This window comes from Camelus bactrianus, chromosome 10 (genome assembly GCF_048773025.1).
Source record: "Camelus bactrianus isolate YW-2024 breed Bactrian camel chromosome 10, ASM4877302v1, whole genome shotgun sequence".
NCBI classification, from domain to species: domain Eukaryota; kingdom Metazoa; phylum Chordata; class Mammalia; order Artiodactyla; family Camelidae; genus Camelus; species Camelus bactrianus.
This window is the reverse complement of record NC_133548.1, coordinates 30,663,218-30,680,789: the sequence shown is the minus strand read 5'-3', so window position 1 is coordinate 30,680,789 and position 17,572 is coordinate 30,663,218.

The window sequence follows — 17,572 nt, the reverse complement described above, 5'->3', positions numbered from 1 at the left end:
AGCTTGGGTGCTGGGTTTCTTGAAGGGCACTGATTAGTGCATAAGATGGAGAATATAAATTGTCTTATCAAGAGAATAATCAAAACAGTTTTCACTGAGCTGTTTATCTATTAGTATGCTTTGTCTATTTTAAAACTTGAAAGTTATGAGTGTCACCTTATTGTGTACAATATAAAAAGCTATTAATGAAGACCAATATTTGATGATAACATTTTTGTTTTAAGTTTGGTTTAGAGGTAGGGCATGCTCAGTATGAGACACTAGATTACTATTTTGCTAAATCAAGTATCACAAAACTCTTTCACAAAGAAAACAAACAAACTAATGAAAACTACTTTTCAGAGCCTTGGAATTTTCAGGCTCTGAAAAGTAGACAAAATCTATTTCCAAGATGATTGCATGTGCCTTAATGCTCAGAGTAAAGATACAAAGACGATGACCACAAGTTAAAAGTGAACATAAACTTAAATTTCAATATCATAGTTATCAATAACTAGACTGTTGTACTTATAATTGTATCTCAGAATTATACTGCTTTTCTTCACCATTTTAATAATTTGCATTAAAATTGTTTAGATTTGTGGATCAAACAAAAAGTAGGTAAAATATCTCAAGCCACAAGTGAACAAAAAGCAAGAGATGAAGAATTCCTTGACTTTCTGACTTGCCAAAAAGGAAGACTGAGGATAAATAAGAGAAAAGGGATTTAGATATTTGTTTGGGCATTGCCACTAACTTGTAGGGTGAACACTGAAATACCAATTCGCTTCCTTTGTTTTTAGTGTCCTAATATGCAACACAATAGGCTTGTACCAGTTCTAATACTCTATGTAAATTATCGTTTCAAAGTAGTAAATAGCATAATAATCTGCGTATTAGTTACTTGGATAATTTTATATTTTGAATACATATTTATTTGTACGCTAATGATTTGTGTTTCAATTTAAAAAAATGAAAATAGTGACAATGGTTAACGCACACAGGCCTGTAATAACCCAGATACTTAAACACAGTATCACTGTAAGAACTCTGATGGGTATGCACTATATGATCTCCATTTTACAGATAACAGCTGAAGCAAAGAGAGCTTAATCTATCCGGTCAAGGTCACTCAGATTGTAATTTACAGACTTGATGCTTGGAACCAAGAGTCAATTCTGTTTACTGAAGCATTACACTGTTTATTTGTCCAATATATGTTCACCATTTAACCTATGATGATACATTGCACTGTCCCAGGTAGAATAGTGAGAAAAATAAGCCTGGTCACTGCTCTTGTGTAGTTTACCGTCTAATAGAGAAGAAAGGAAAGTTGGATATTGCACAACAATACCCAGGTCTTCCCCTTCCTGGCAACCAGGAAGACTGCACTGCCCAGTTGATTTTTGAAGTTAGGCCAAATATTTGACTAGTTCTGGCCAAGGATATAGGTCAAAAGAGAAGTGTTTACCATGTACTGCTAGGCAAGAATTAGCTTAAAGCATTCTACAGATTCTTATTTTTCCTGCCAAGATGACCTAAGGGACTTTTTGTTACCGATTTTGCAGCCTTAAGATGGTAGAGTCTGCACCATGCAGGGTCTCTAACTTGTCTTCTGGAAAAGATCTTTACTATCAACTCCCTCAAGCCACAATGGATGTGTGAAGTGAGGAATAAACCCTAGCTGTACAGACACTGGGATCCAATGATATTATTGTCACATTACACAGCCAAACAGGACAGGCCCTGAACAAGTGATGAGTATTGGTCATGGGGTTAAGAGAGTAGAATTTGTTCGCCTGAAGAAATCACAAATAAAATTAGTCTTGAATTATAAATAGGAGTTTGCTTGGCAAATGGGATAAGTAAGTATAAATTAGTGTTCTTAGCAAAGGAGGAATAAATAGGTAAATCACGGACACAAGAGTAAGGCGAAATCAAAATAAGGTTGGTATTTTAAACTATCACTCTACTAGCAATGTGGCAAATAGACTGGATAAAGAAAAAAATGTATGCAAAGTATCAACAGATTATACCAAGAAGTCAGGTAAGAAATGATGAAGTTAGTGCAAATGTGCTAGTAGCAAACATGGGGAAAAGTGGACAGATTTGATAAATGTTTGGTAGATGAAAGAAGGTTCCGTGTGGAATGGAGTAGAAGTTGTTGAGGGAGAGAAAGCTTCCAAAGATGATGCTCAACTTTCTAGTTTGACCAACTGTTTGTTTTAGTAAAACTGACTTTAAAAAATGAACACTGTAGGAAAAGAGGTTCGACAAGATGGGATAGAAAACTGCATTCATATGTTGAGTCAGCTGAATCTGAGATGCTTCATGATATCCAAGTGGTGCTATCAAGGATTTGTATTTATTTCGCTTTGTTTTTTTAAGCTACAAAAGACTCGAATATGTTTAGACTCCAGATGGAGATGAATTTTGTGGTGAAAATTTTTTTATGAAACAGAAGAGATGTAATAAATGGACAGAAAGAAATTCCACTGATATAGTGGAAATGAAAAATGTGCCAGTAGAACTCTGTTACATCTCAAACTTCTGAACAGGTGTTCAGACATCGCCACAATTAGGTTCTTCTATAATTTTTTTTTCACGGAAATCCTAACATTATCTTCTTTGAATATTACTCACCAGGGGAAACTGTCTTTTCTGTCCAAAAACACATATCAATCATTTCATTGTTCCTGAATCAAAACAAAACTTCCTTCCCATTCTTTTCTAATCATCTTTGCATCCAGCTCAATCTCTACAGTTTCGGATATTTCAGCCCACCGTAGTTCCTCTTTTCTAAACTCCCATCACAATATTTATATGCAGTTAACCATAAATGCCTATAGTTGTTACATAAGTGTTTTTTTAAAAGTTTTTTTTCCCCAGTTGATTGTAGGGCAGTCAGTGTCTTGTACATGACATTTAATCTTCCAATTTCAAAAGACTTACAGTGTGACTCTCATACTAACTGATGTTGAGCATGAAAATGCTCTGTTGAAAAGAAGTCAACAGTTTTAAGTCAACCAACTGTGATAGAAACAACATATGTTTTTCCTCATGCTGTTTATAAGTTAAAGATATACACATTCATTTAACATAAGAATGACTGAACAATACAACAACACAAAGCAACCTAATTGCTATGCCACATGTAAAAGTTGCCATGGAAATATAGGCTAGAGTAACTGGTATTTATAAACAAAAATAAAATCCCGTGCTAGAAGACCAGATGCTCTTGGTCTAGATCTACTTCTTTATGATGTGTGGCTTTTTTTTTTTATATCTCTGAGATGTTTTTTTCTTTTTCCATTAGATATGGATGGCTGATGATAATAGCTGATACATATTTCAATCTGATTAAAAATCAAATAAAGTAGCATATGTAAGATTATAAACATTATATATATATATAAACTGGAAAGTGCTATACAAATGTGAGTTATTAGTGATTTTAACCGGTGTGCCAGAACACATTTCACAAAGATAAAGGGTGTTGAGAGAGAAATATGAGGAGAGTGTCCAGAATGAAGGCTGCTCCTGACTTCAAAATTATGTGATCTTGGTAAAAGGCAAGGAGACAGGGAACTATAACTGAACTTGAAAGGCAGGGGTGTAATGTAGAGGTGGGCCCTGGAAGGTGAAGAATATTTCACATTTCTTAAGTCAAGTCCTTGTCATACTTTCGTTCCCAGTTATTCCATAATTGTTCTTAGTCTTTGACAAAATGTAGGTAGAATTGAGTGAAACTCTAACATGACATTTAATATATTCCAGATCTAAGGTCATACACTGGTCTGATTCAATGGCACTTTCCTTGATAATTATTGGGTTAGTGGCAAATTTCTTTTTAATCAAATGAAAACTCATCAGGAGAAGGGAACATACCTAAACTTTCTGAGCATTAAATGCAATAGGCAAGTGCTAAGTATTAGAGACCAAACATTAATGCAGATTTTCAGTCCTCCTGTAATTCAACCTATTGGAGAAAACAAAGATGTATAAAAAAATCATAGGATAACGTAAATTTTAAAAAACATCAATAAACAATAAAATGCGTAGGAAATATGAAGAAGAGATCAGCTCTTTCAGAGTGAAGATTGCCTCTGTCCAATGTACTGGATGAGTATGTCACAAAGGATAGAGTATTAAAATTAAAATAGGAGTTCACTATGCAATGCAGAGTAGGTAAAATCATATTCCTCCTCCTCTTGCTTGTTGTCCTTCTTTCTGTTTCTTGTCATTGATACTGTGTTTGCTGTTGTTATGCTTATTTATTATCTTTTGAGCCATTCCTGTATAATAACCACTACACTGGATGTTTTACAGGCATTTTCATATTGAATCCTCACCACAATTCTATGACTGTGCATACTTTGCTATTAGGCAAAATGAAGTTCATAAGAATTAAATACTTTGCAACTGGGTAAGCAGGAAGAATAAGATAAAACTCAGGAATGAATGGAGCAGTAACGATTGGACTCACTTGTGCCATGTGTCATTAGGGTTCTGAGCTTATTGCTATTTATTCTCTGCCCTTTTGTAATTCTTCAACGTTCTTTTCTTTAAGAATATTTGGTCGCCACAATGCAGCAATCCCACTCCTGAGTATATATCCAGAAAAGACAAAAACTCTTAATTTGAAAAGACACATGCATCCCAATGTTTATAGGAGCACTATTCACAATAGCCAAGACATGGAAGCAGCCTAAGTGTCCATCAACAGATGAATGAATAAAAAAAATGCAGTATATATATATATATATATATATATATATATATATATACACACACACACACACACACACAATGGAATATTATTCAGCTATAAAAAAGAATGTAATATTGCCATTTGTAGCAACGTGGATGGACATAAAGATTATTATACTAAATGAATTAAGTCAGATAGAGAATGACAAATATTATATGATATTACTTATATGTGGAATCTAAAAAATAATATAAATGAACTTATTCACAAAACAGAAACAGATTCACAGACAGAAAACAAACCTATGGTTATCAAAGGGGAAGAAAGAGAGGAATAAATTAAGAGTATGGGATTAACAGATACACACTACCATGTATAAAATAGATAAATAAGAATTTACTGTATAGCGCAGGGAACTATATTCAATAAGCTATAATGGAAAAGAATCTGAAAACATATATATAGATATATATATATATATTTACCTCCAAATCACTTTACTATACACCTGAAACTAATACAATATTGTACATCAACTATACTTCAATAAGAAAACAGTAACCATTTGCTGGACCATTTATTCTTAAGAAAAATAATGTATTATTTGATAAAATCAACATTTTGAATGCAAAAACTTGATGATCTGCAGGAGATAATTTTACTTCCTCTGTTTTATTTATCTTTAAAAGTGAACAGTTTGGAAAGTTTAATATACTGTTAACAGAATATAAGACAGAAACAAACATAGATGTTATTTTTACTATTATAGTGAAGGACATATATTCTTAAAGTAAATGACAATATTTTAAATAACAGGTATTAATTATGTTAATATAAACACAGAAAGCAGATGAGATATCATGAATTTTAGAGATGGTTTTATAATTTTTAAGGTCTGTTTCTACCCAAGGGTTGGATCCAGGTCAATAAGGTCATATACTGGCTCTCCTTACTGTATAATGGAGCCAAAAACTCAACCTTAGGAAACAGTTTTATAATGTAACATATCTGTTTCTTAAACAGGTTTCCAGCAAATACTAACAGCTGAAAGTGTATTATTTCAACACCCACATGTTGTGGAAAATTCCAGTACATTCACATGAGCAGTCTCTTAAAATGTGCGCAATTTTTTTTTGAACCACAGTGAAAAGTTCATGGAGAAAAATATGCCAGCATTTTGTTTTGCAGAGTCAAATGCAGGAGAATGGGACCTCATTAAGTTGATGTGTAAGTGAATTCAGCCATGAACTTTGTTATAATATCAATTGAAAACAAAAATTGAAACAATATTTTAGATGAAATTGGAAAGCAGGCAAAATCCAAAACCACAATCTGGAAAGAGGAGTTGCCCCAGGAGTGGGAACACTGTCCCTTGTTAAGAGGAGCAGCCCAGAAGCAGAGAGCCAAGTGAACAGGAGGGTTTCCTTGATGAACAGAGCAAATTTCTGCTAGTCTGTAATGATCATATATCCATAAAGCAAAATGCTGCTTAAAATAGGTTCAGAGATAATGATGAAAATCCAGGACTAATGATGAGACAGGTTATTTCCTTGATGACTCATTAAAAACATCCTTTAACAAATAACAGAAAATAACAAATAACAAGAAAAATAAAGCTCCTTAAGTACAAGTAATAACCAGGTAGGAGCAATAATGTGTTCTCTGACGACACTAAAGAGGAAATAAAGAAGAAATAGAATCTGATAGAGAATGAAAAGGCAAATGAGGAATATACAATAATCACACGAGAGTAATTGTGCAACAATTGTTGAAAATTATGGCCTTGTAGCTCTTAGTGAGTATGGAGAAATATTCCTGTCATAATAGAGGAAAGTAAGTACATTTATTCATGAGACAGAAGAAAAGTGAGGTAGAAGACATGAGAAAATAAGTGGAAGAGAACAACAAAGGCATAATGAGCATGAAAGTCACGTTGGAGGCAGAAGAAACTGGGGAACGTATCATTATGAACAGCTAGTCGGAGCCCTAGGGAATATTCTTGCAAAATGGAATGAAAATATAGTTTACATTAAATATTTATTAAATGATAGATATGAAGTATAGGTGATAGAAAGTTGTATTACAGTACCATAAGTGAGTCATTGAACAGAGAACAGAATGATTGAAACAGAAAAAACAAATAAGGATAAAATGAAAGAATTTCAAGATAAAATAGAGAACTTTCCTGAAATAAATGAATAGCTGAATTCAGAAATAGTCTTTCCTATAATTCAGAGGAAAACTAGCATAGACTAATACATAGCATTTAGTGTTTTCAGTTTCACCTAGTTTTTATTTTATTTTCACTGCAATTTATTTGAATCGTAAGTTGTTCGAACAATTTTAAAATTTAATCATGTGTTTGTTTATCTAATTATCTTTTTTATCATTTTAAAAATTGTTATTTTTATTGACTTAAGAAAATGAGCTTTGTATAATTATACTTCTTCAAAATGGATGCAGAATTTCTTTACCTTAATAGATGGTCAACTCATATATAACTGTTCCATGAATGTTTCAATTTAATATATGAAATCTATTATATTGGATTTATTATCTCTATACCATTGAGTTAGTTTTATTAATAAGTTTTTTCTCAAATATCCTATAACCTTACTTATTCTATTTTTTCTGTTCTTTATAGTAAGTCAGAAACATTAAAATTACTTTTGTGATGGATTTTTGAATTGTTTTGTTTAATTCTGTCCCTATTTGTTTTCTATATTTTGAGGCTATATTATGAAATCCATATATGTTTAGAATTCTACATCCTCTGGTAAACTGAAATAAATTCATTATATATATATATAATACATATATTGAATGATATTTTAGCATTGAATGATGCTAAAAAATTTGTTCTACTTGATGATGACACTTTTAACCACAATGATGACCAAAAATTTCAAGTACCTACTATGTGAATTTTTTTTTAGTTGCTTTATATATATCATCTTATTTAATCCTTATAATAAATTAATGAATAGGTACTATTATTATCAAAATCCTTCAATACAGATGATAAAAGTTAGTAACTGAATCACTGGGATCACTTTTTTTAGTACTTACAACATCAACCCAAAATAATGTCTTAATATCTAACCTGTTTTATATTCCAAGTAAGCACTTTTATGCACTTTAGTTTTGCTACATCAATCATTCAAATTAATCCTCTGTTTGGTGGCAAGGGGAATCCTACTTCATGTTAACATGGAAAACTGTCCCATGTTAAAGTGAAGATATGGAAATGCATAAATGTCATCAGCATAAATCGTTTTTGACAAATTAACATAGTTTTATACTTTTGCTATAAAAAACTCCTTCACAGATTTGTGAAATCTGTAGACAGACGAATTGATCACAGTATTCTCAATCAAAACCATATAACTCAAGGTTAGTAAATAATTTACTCTCCTTTAAGAAATAGTTACACCATGATTTTCGCATTAATGGGCATGACATGGAATAAAATCTTCAGCTGGGAGTTGAGTAGTTGAAAAAACATACAGAAAAGGAGCATTTTACATGACTGTTCAAACTTACGTAAGGTTTGATTTTAAAAGTGAAGTAAGAGCTATGAAGTAAATCATTCTCTAGTAATGAGCTGAGGGTTTTCTCCATACCTTTAGTTGTTTAGTTATTTTTAAAAGCTTCTTAATTACCATTTTTGAAAAAAATAAAGAAAGTTTCTAGGAAAATAAATGGGCACTTCTGTACTTATGGCTTAATATATATGATTTAGAAATATGTCTTAATTTTAAATTCTAAACTAAGTGTTAAAATGGTGTTTGAATCCATATATCTCTACTTAGCACCTTAAATTAAAAAAAAAAGCCTTCCAGTTATTTTTATTTTTTCTTAGCCTTACAAATAATAGTAAAATACTAAATGATAACAAATATTTACTAAGCAATTACTTCATGCCAACCATAGTTCTAATTCATTTAACTCTCATGATGATCCAGTTTGGATGTATTCTATAGAGACTGAAGCATATAGTTAATAAAATTAATAAACTGATAAGCCATAAATTAAAGTTAAAGTTTTAAATGTATAATAGGAATAAGTTTGTTTTCAGAAGGTTGTTGTAAACATTAAGTTCATTGATTTATTAAAATTTGCTTAATACACTGTGAAGTACTAGCCACACATAAGTGGTTCACTGCTAGTAGCAGTAATTGTAAAAGTATTAATAAAATTAGCTATATCAGTATCTCCTCAACAATTAGCACAAAATTATCTAATTTTGTGCACAGATCTCTCTTCCTGCTTTATTTTAACCGAAGAATAACTTCAGTTTTATTGTCCATAGTCAATTCTTTCCTACTTTCTAGTGTAGTCGTTATAGTACTGACAAGGTCACAAGCTGACTTTGAAGTCAGGTGTGAAATGTCTATGACAAGAAAATAGCTTTGCAATGCTCCTCAAGATAGATGAATTTAAGCCAAAGTCCTCTTTGGGGTCCAAAGTGAAAAGACCTCATCAGTTGAACTGACCATTTAAGGAGTTCATTACCTTCAAATAGGTAATGTAATTACCTATTTGTAATTACCTTTACAAACGGCACCTATAACCTATCTGACGTTGCCCTTTAATGACATTCAGACTTCTAGTCATTTGAAAAGTCCCCAGGGAATAAATGCTCTGTAAGTGCAGCCATTGTGCTCATACTTCTCAATCACAGAACTCCCAGGGGTACGTACATTCTATTTTAATAGGGTCTCATCCAGGGTGCTACTTTACTGTAAATGGCTTTCTAGTTAATCAGAGAAAGCAGAAACATGGTTCTGTTCACGAAAACCACCACAATCACAATCAGACAGTATCAGAGAGGATGCCTTGAGATACGCAGGTAGACCAGTAGCTAATTTTAAGTGGTGTATAAAGGTCAAATGTATCCCTTTTTCAAAATCTGCAATTTTCTATGAAATTCTCAGTGGCTCTTGGAAATTTTTATTTTATTTTATTTTATTTTTAGTTTATAGTACTAATTCTTCAGCTTCTTTAACCTAAGGTGGAAGGGACAATACTGATTTGTCAGGTCTGATTGTTCACAGGGATATGGAACATGGCTGATATTCAACCAATAGTAATGAGGGTGATTTATTTCAGAGAAAGTAGATTTACATTTTAATACCACTGTGTGTCACTGAGATAAGATGATTCTGTTCGTTACTCAGTATGATCTATAGGTTACTACTTAATCCTTGACTTGATCAAGGCTGATCCAATTTTACAAATGTTATATTGTGAATGATACAAACTCATTCTATTTCTAATGTGACAGTGAAATTTTCAGTGTGTGTAAACCAGTACATTTAAGTAAGTGAATTTCTAAAGTACAGTTGACCCTTGAACAACATGGGGCATTAGGGGTGCCAACCTTCCACACAGTTGAAAATCCACTTATAACTTATAGCCAGTCCTTTGTATATGCAGGTCCTCCATATCTGAAATACAGCATCTACCGATTCAACCAACTTCAGGTCTTGCAGTCTCCACTACTGAAAAAAATCCACATAATAAGTGGACCTAAAGTTCATTTTAGACTATGTATTCAGGAGCAGTGGTTATTTAGTGAGGTTCATAGTGTGTCTTCTATTAGCCTGTCCTGAATGTTAACAATATTTTTATGAGTCACTTGCATATGAGACATAAAAGAAAATGATGACACAGGACTGTGAGGTATATATCCACATCTCTTCTTTATAGATGAGAAAATAGAGGTTCAGAGTGCTGAGTAATTTGCCCAAGGTTATAAGAGACAGAAGCAGAACTCCAATCCACATTGGGCAGTCTCCAGAAAAGCCAAATGGATTTTTACTATAATCATTTTTCATAATGTAATCACATCTATGAGACATATCTCATAAATACGGAACACACTGTATATTATAGTTGTTGTGCATGTGTCTAAGATACTGATAAACTTTCTTTATTTTTAATTTTTTAAATTGAAGCACAGTCAGTTATAATGTGTGAATCTCTGGTGTACAGCAAATTATCCGAGTTATGCTTATACATGCATATATTCATTTACATATTTTTTTCCCATTAGAGGTTATTACAAGATATTGAACATAGTTCTCTGTGCTATACAGAAGAAACTTTTTTTACACCTATTTTTATATATATTGGCTAGCATTTGTAAATCTCAAACTCCCAAATTTATCCCTTGCCACCCCCTTTCCCCGATAACCATAAGATAGTTTACTAAGTCTGAGAGTCTTTCTGTTTTGTAGATGAATTCATAGTATCCTTTTTTTTTAACTGATAACTTTCAGTAAGGAAACCTGTTTAATCTTGCCTGATGCCATCTTCCCCCATCATCTGGGCATGGATGTTATTTCTTTCTGCAGAGCATCTGCCATACATCCATCACTAATAGCATATAGCTCCACTGGTATCTTTAGGAAAAGGAATTTTCTGTTCTGGCAAAGACATTTCACAAAAGGGTCATTGTGGCCAGCCTTTTTGAGTAATAAGCATTCAGTTTTATAGAGAATGGGAAAAACAAGGTCTCAAATAATGCTGACTTATTCTTATTTGAGAACTGACTTTTCTGAGTAAGCCAAAACATTCCTAGGTATGCTTTATACTCTGGCTGGAATGAAATAAAATAGCTTGAAGAACATGCCTCACCACTCCCTACATCCTGCAAAACACATTTTCTATCTATTAGAGAAGATAATTTGATAATTATGGTAGTTTTCACAGCCTCAGTGGGTTTTTTTCAGATATGAATACTTGTCTTTGATATCAGGACACGTTTTCTTATGTGTTGTTTTCCCAAAGTTTCTAAAATACCGCAGTAGTGTCTATATTTTTATTAAACATTCTATGTATTATATATATGTATATATGTGTGTGTGTGTGTGTGTGTGTATTTTATTCAATTCCAATATTGGCCGAGAGCTCTTTGAATGCACAAGAACCAGGGCCCTGAAAGTCTTTGGTTGAGAGAGAATCTGCTCATTTCTCCAAGAGAGGATTCCAGCCCACTGTTCTTTTTTTTTTTTTTTTTTTCCGCAGGTGAAGGACCTCAGAAGCAGAGAACAGAGGGGCTTGTCTGGAATTACAGAAATACATTATCCACCTTCCTTCGGGTCTGCATACTGATAACAAAAATCCAGGTTATGTTTCTACATCAAGCCTTCTTTCATTTATTTAATCCTCAACAAAATACCAGGAAGTGGGTACTATTGTTAACTCCATTTTACAGATGGGGAAATTGAGAGGAATATTAAATTGCCTAAAATTATGTAGCTACTAAGTGGATTATCGAGTGTTAAAATTCAGAGAATTTAGCTCCAGAATCCATGCTTTTAACCACTATGTTGTAATACCATTTTTTAAATCCATTACCTGTTTGTTTTTTGGTACTGAAACCAAGAAACTAGTATAAAAATCATTTTGCCTTAAAATGATTAAGATTGCCCATGGTCATTTCTGGCAGAATAAGTTTGCTTGTTTGTCTCTAAGTAGTCTAAACATATAAACAAAATAAAATCACTTTATACAGAAATACTATAGCCGTTTCTCATGCTAACACATGCGATTTTATAGTCTCAAAGTGTCACTTCAGGCTTCCCTCAGCCATCAAATAAATATTATTTTTATCACATTGAGTTACTTGGTGAACACTATTGAGTCAGAAACAGGGACACAGATGTTTTCAAAAGATTTATAAGTTTGTAGAAAAAAGACATTTTTAGTCAAAGATGCTCAATCAAAATTTTTATTTAACCAAAAACGCTCTCTTCCTTCTCTCCTGGCAAGCCTGTCACCCCTCACAACACCAAATGGGGAATGCCTGTAGGATTAATCACTATGAGTCAATCAAAACTTGATTTGAAAAAAACCAAAACAAAACAACAAAAAAATGATCTGCATCCCACGTTCCTCACTTTGTAGCTATGGGCAATTTGTTCATTTTCTCTGAATCTCAATCCTGTCACTAAAGAAATTCAAGTATTTGTACTAACTTTACTAGATATCTTGAGGATTAAATGGAATGCCCTATGTAAAATTTCTACCTGCCATAAAATCTGTACATTAGAATGAACTAGGGTACACTTCAATATATGTTAGGTCCTTCCTTATGTTATTTTGGATAATTAAGATCTGACCACAGTTTGAGATAAACATGCATGTTTTTATGTTAATAATGATACTCGTATATGCTTTCATAAATTAGGTCACAGTTGTATCTTTTACTTTCACTTGCCATATCAACAGGATTTAAAAAAAATATTTTATTTTGTCAAAATTTCTCTATAAATAAGGCTGGCCATAATCATGATAAATAAATCTTAACTAAATTCTTATTTTAGAAAGGAGTTTTCTCAAATCTGTCCTCAATTATGAATATTTTTTCCTTTTGAAATATCATGAGTCATTGAAAGTTATCTATATATATATGGTAACGTGTGATTCTAGAGGTAAAGTTTATTCTGAGGGTAAAGTATGGTATAAAAGTTATTTAACATACATTTGTTATCTTTGTAAATACAAAAATTAAGAAAGGGAAAAATAACATGCCCAAGACATAAACTGAAGTTTAGATTTCAGTCCCTATTTCTATGCTGCACTAAATAGTTAATACTTTAGCACATGGGTTCATCTTAGAAAATCTGTTAAGTATAAACAAAGTGTTTGTGAATTTCAGATACTAGTAGGGATAGTTTTAATTTTAAAATGAGTAAAATTTATCCTGTGTTTTTTTTTTTTATGGGAGGGCAAGAAGTGTCTTGTTTTATATGGATAGTTGCATGGATTGGACATAAACCTTGTAAACTAACTTTTCCAAATTTAAACATACTATGGACTGCTTCCTTTACAGGACCTGCCTTTCATAAAATTACATGTTTGGTGTCTTAGTATGTATTTGCACATTCACAAGTCAAATGGATTCAACTCAATTAAACTGTTTCTTTTGGAGTCTAAACTCGCAAAGGATTTTAAAAATCTCAAAGAAGAAATTGCTACCAACAATGTAAAGCTCATTCGTTTTGCCTGTACACATTTTAGAGATTCATGAAGAGAAAAAAATAATATTTTAATGCAAAACTAAACAATTATTTAACAAAATATTTGGAGTATTATATATGTTTATATTTATATGTATGTATATATTTAGTGTGTTCACAGGATGTTAAACTAAACAGTTGTGACACAGAATCATAGATTGTTAAGGCTTAAGAGAGCCTAAGAGATGACCTGGTTCAACCTTAGGAAACTCTTTAAAATATTCACCCCTTCCATTGTCCTGCCAAATATATATACACACACACATATATATATACTGCATACAAAATTTTTAATTTGTAGTCAGTCTCTAAACATCATTTTAATTCATTTATTCTTTAATTTGTTCACTTATTCAATATCTATAAAGTACCTGTCATGTATCAAGCACTTTACTGGACTCTACTGAACAAAACAAGATAATTTCTGCACTGTAGCACTCATATTCTGTAAAGGGTGGCAATCCATAAACAATTAATGGTCAAATATGCAAATTATATTGTATGTTAGAAAGCGATAAGTGTTATCAGAAAAAGAGTAAGTAGAACAGGAAATGGAAGATTAAGAGTACAGATGTCAATTTACTTAATGTAAAACTATTTTATATGTTCATACATGCATAAAGAGACTGTGTAGCTATCTGTGATAACACACTGCTCTATAGGTGCGAAAAAAAAATAATCCAAAACATGTTTACATAAAAAAGGTCACCCTCTACTGATTACTTAGAAATCATTTAGTTGGTTTTCAAGAAGAGTTTGGCCTCTACTGTCTTAGAGCCCTAAGAGCCCCAAACTTAATTAATACGGAACCACAAGCCAGTGACCTACCATTATGCTTGTTACAAGTTGTGTAATGGTATCAGAGGAACAGGCACAAATAACCTGTGTCCTCAACCAAAAAGTCTCCTGCAATTGATCCTGAGACTCGGGTGTAATGCAGAGTTCTCTAATAATTGTTACAAACACCAAGCAAGTTACCTCTTTGTTTTCCTCACTGCACTCTTCCCCTAGGTGTCTCTCATGACCAAAGGTTTACAACTAAAGTTTCACTCCAGATACCACCTTTTCAAGGAGAGCCTTCAACCACTCCATTTAGAGCAATCTTTCTGCCAAGGCACTTTGTGTCATATCTCTTTTACTTTCTTTTTTACCAATAAAGCTAATTTTTAATATTTTTGCTTTGTTTTCTTTCTAATGCTCCTCTCCCTGCTTGAGGCCAGATGCAGCTGAGAGCCCAACTACTGTCTGTCTCATTCACAGCTGTAACTCCAGGGGTAGCAGAGGGCCTGGCACAAAGCAAATGTTCAGTAAACGTTTGTTGACTTATTGTTGAGCTCCCCTGATTGTTCATGGTTAAAATGTCAGGATGAGCTTTTATTTTTCCTTTTAAGCTAGCGTTTATGCACCAGTTGAATTATCAGTTTAAGATTAAAAAATGGAATTAAATAAATTAACTCCTGGTACAAGTAAAAACAGTATAGTTTAGTAGTTATGTAAATGTATTCAGAAGTCCAAGTTTTGGCCTTGTCACTCATTAAATACATGTGTTTAAGGAACTTACATAATTTCTTTCTGCCTCCATGTCTTTATTTGTAAAATGGGGATGATTAATACTCACCTTAAATTTTATAGAATGACAGTAATTCTCATCTTTGTGACTATCCCTGTGAGTATTATAAAAGGGCAGGAGACAAATACAATATAATTGCTCAAATCTTCAACCAAATCACCTTTGTCTTTCACAGTGGAACTGTTTTCAGAGACTCATTAAGGTTGGTGTTTACAAGGAAAAAAAAGACTGCATACAGATAGGTCATATCAAAGCTGCAGAGTATATGTCTACTGAGATATGTATTCACTGGAAATTATTTAGAGTTCTGCAATGTACTTTGATCTAATGCTCTTCAGTTCTGTATTGTGTCCCTAAGGGACACCAGATGTCAAAATCAAGGTTTACGTACTTTCAATGTACTTTCTCTTATTTAATTCAACTTTAACGAAAATGTTTCTGCTGCCTGAGTAAATATTGTGAGTCAACTTTTATCTTCACGTGTTATGTGATAGCAATTTAATAATTCCCTTGGCCTCATCATTCTGCAGAATTTATATTAAACTCATGCCACTTTGTGAAAATAAATATTCTCCTTACACCTTAATATGTATTCTCATTATACTTGTGCAGAATTCCTGGAGACTCAAATGTGTCCATTAAGTCTTCCTATAAAAGCACAGAGCAGACTCAAGCTATTATGAAAATATGAAAGATTCAGAAGAAAATGTATCAGGTAAATTGGTGTGTTGTTCTAAATCTGAGAAATTTCAATGAACCTTGGGTAAAATGGCCTTGGGATTTGATGTGTTTTTCAAATGTAACACTATATGAACAGAGAATTATTTACAGAGGACATCCTGTGTTAAAATTTCCATCCTGTGTTGTAGGTTGTGTCCTCCCCCCAGAATTCATAAGTGGAGTCCTAAACTCCAAAATGTAACTTGTTTTGGAAATTGCATTGTTGCAGATATGATTAGTTAAAACAAGGTCATTAGAGTGGGCTCTAATCCAATGTGACTGGTGCCCTTATGAAATGGGGAAATTTGGACACAGACACACAGATATTACAGGAAGAATGCCACGTGAAGATGCAGACAGATGCAGGGAATGCCCCTACCAGCTGAGGAGTACCAGAGATTGCCAACACCCATCAGGAGCTAGGGGAGAGGTGTGAAACAGATGGCTCCTCACAGGCCTCAGAAGAAACCAGCTCTGCTGACAGCTTGATTTTTGACCTCTCCCTCCAGAACTGTGAGATAAGAGATTTCTGTTTATGGTGCATTGTTACAGCAACCCTAGCAAACTAACACACTATATTAATAAAGTATGTACAAAATATGGGATTTGCAAACTCTTCTAGTCTTGGACAGAAAAGCAGTCTATGTGGCATAGGTCCTAGAAAGACTCCTGTAGAAAAAACCTTCTCCTTATGCTTCACTCCTCATATCACTGGTTAATTCTGGACTATAAAGCACTGCCCTAGAATGTAGAAAGTAAGTTTTGTCTTTCCATCAAATCTAGTTGACACTGACTAACAACTACACATGAGTTACTGCTCTAGGTGCTCTTTCCACTTACACTCAAGCACACTTCCTTTCTTTAAAAAGTTGCTATTCAGTTAGCAACACAGATGTAGACCAACGCCTTTAGTTCAAGGTACCAAGTGCCATACAGTAGCAGTTAACAGCTAGTATTTGCAGACACTCACCAAGTGCCAGACACTGTTCTAACACTTTACATAGGTTATTTCAATTAATTCTCTCAAGACTCCTACGACATGAGTATTGCTAAAAAGTCTAATTTTACAAGTGGGGAATGTCATACCCATTTGCTTAATTAATGTGCTAAAATCAAGGGTTAATATTGTTGGGGCCCTGGGCAGGCCACCCCAAAATACACCTCAATGACATATCAACTAAATTGTATTAAAATTACTTAAGGAACAGCCAATGCAAGAGGCATTCTTTGATCCTCATCTCTCTCTCTCTCTCTGAAAGCAGGAAATAAATCTCTCATGTGAATGGCGCCCTCTGTGTACCAAGAAGTAGAACACTCATCATCAGAGACAGGGAATTCAGGGCAGAGAACCTTATATAAACATTGGTTACTTCTTTACTAATTTACTATCCAAGCCCGAATTTTGCTTAAATTCCTTTCCAATTAAGCACCCAGAGCCTAAGTTTCTCTGTCCTGTGAATACCTCACAAATTTATTCTTTGTCTGAAAAGTAGGAAACTAGCAAAATGGTTTCCTTGATGGTAGAGCTGTTTGCTGATTCATTCTGACTTAAAATTTTTGCAA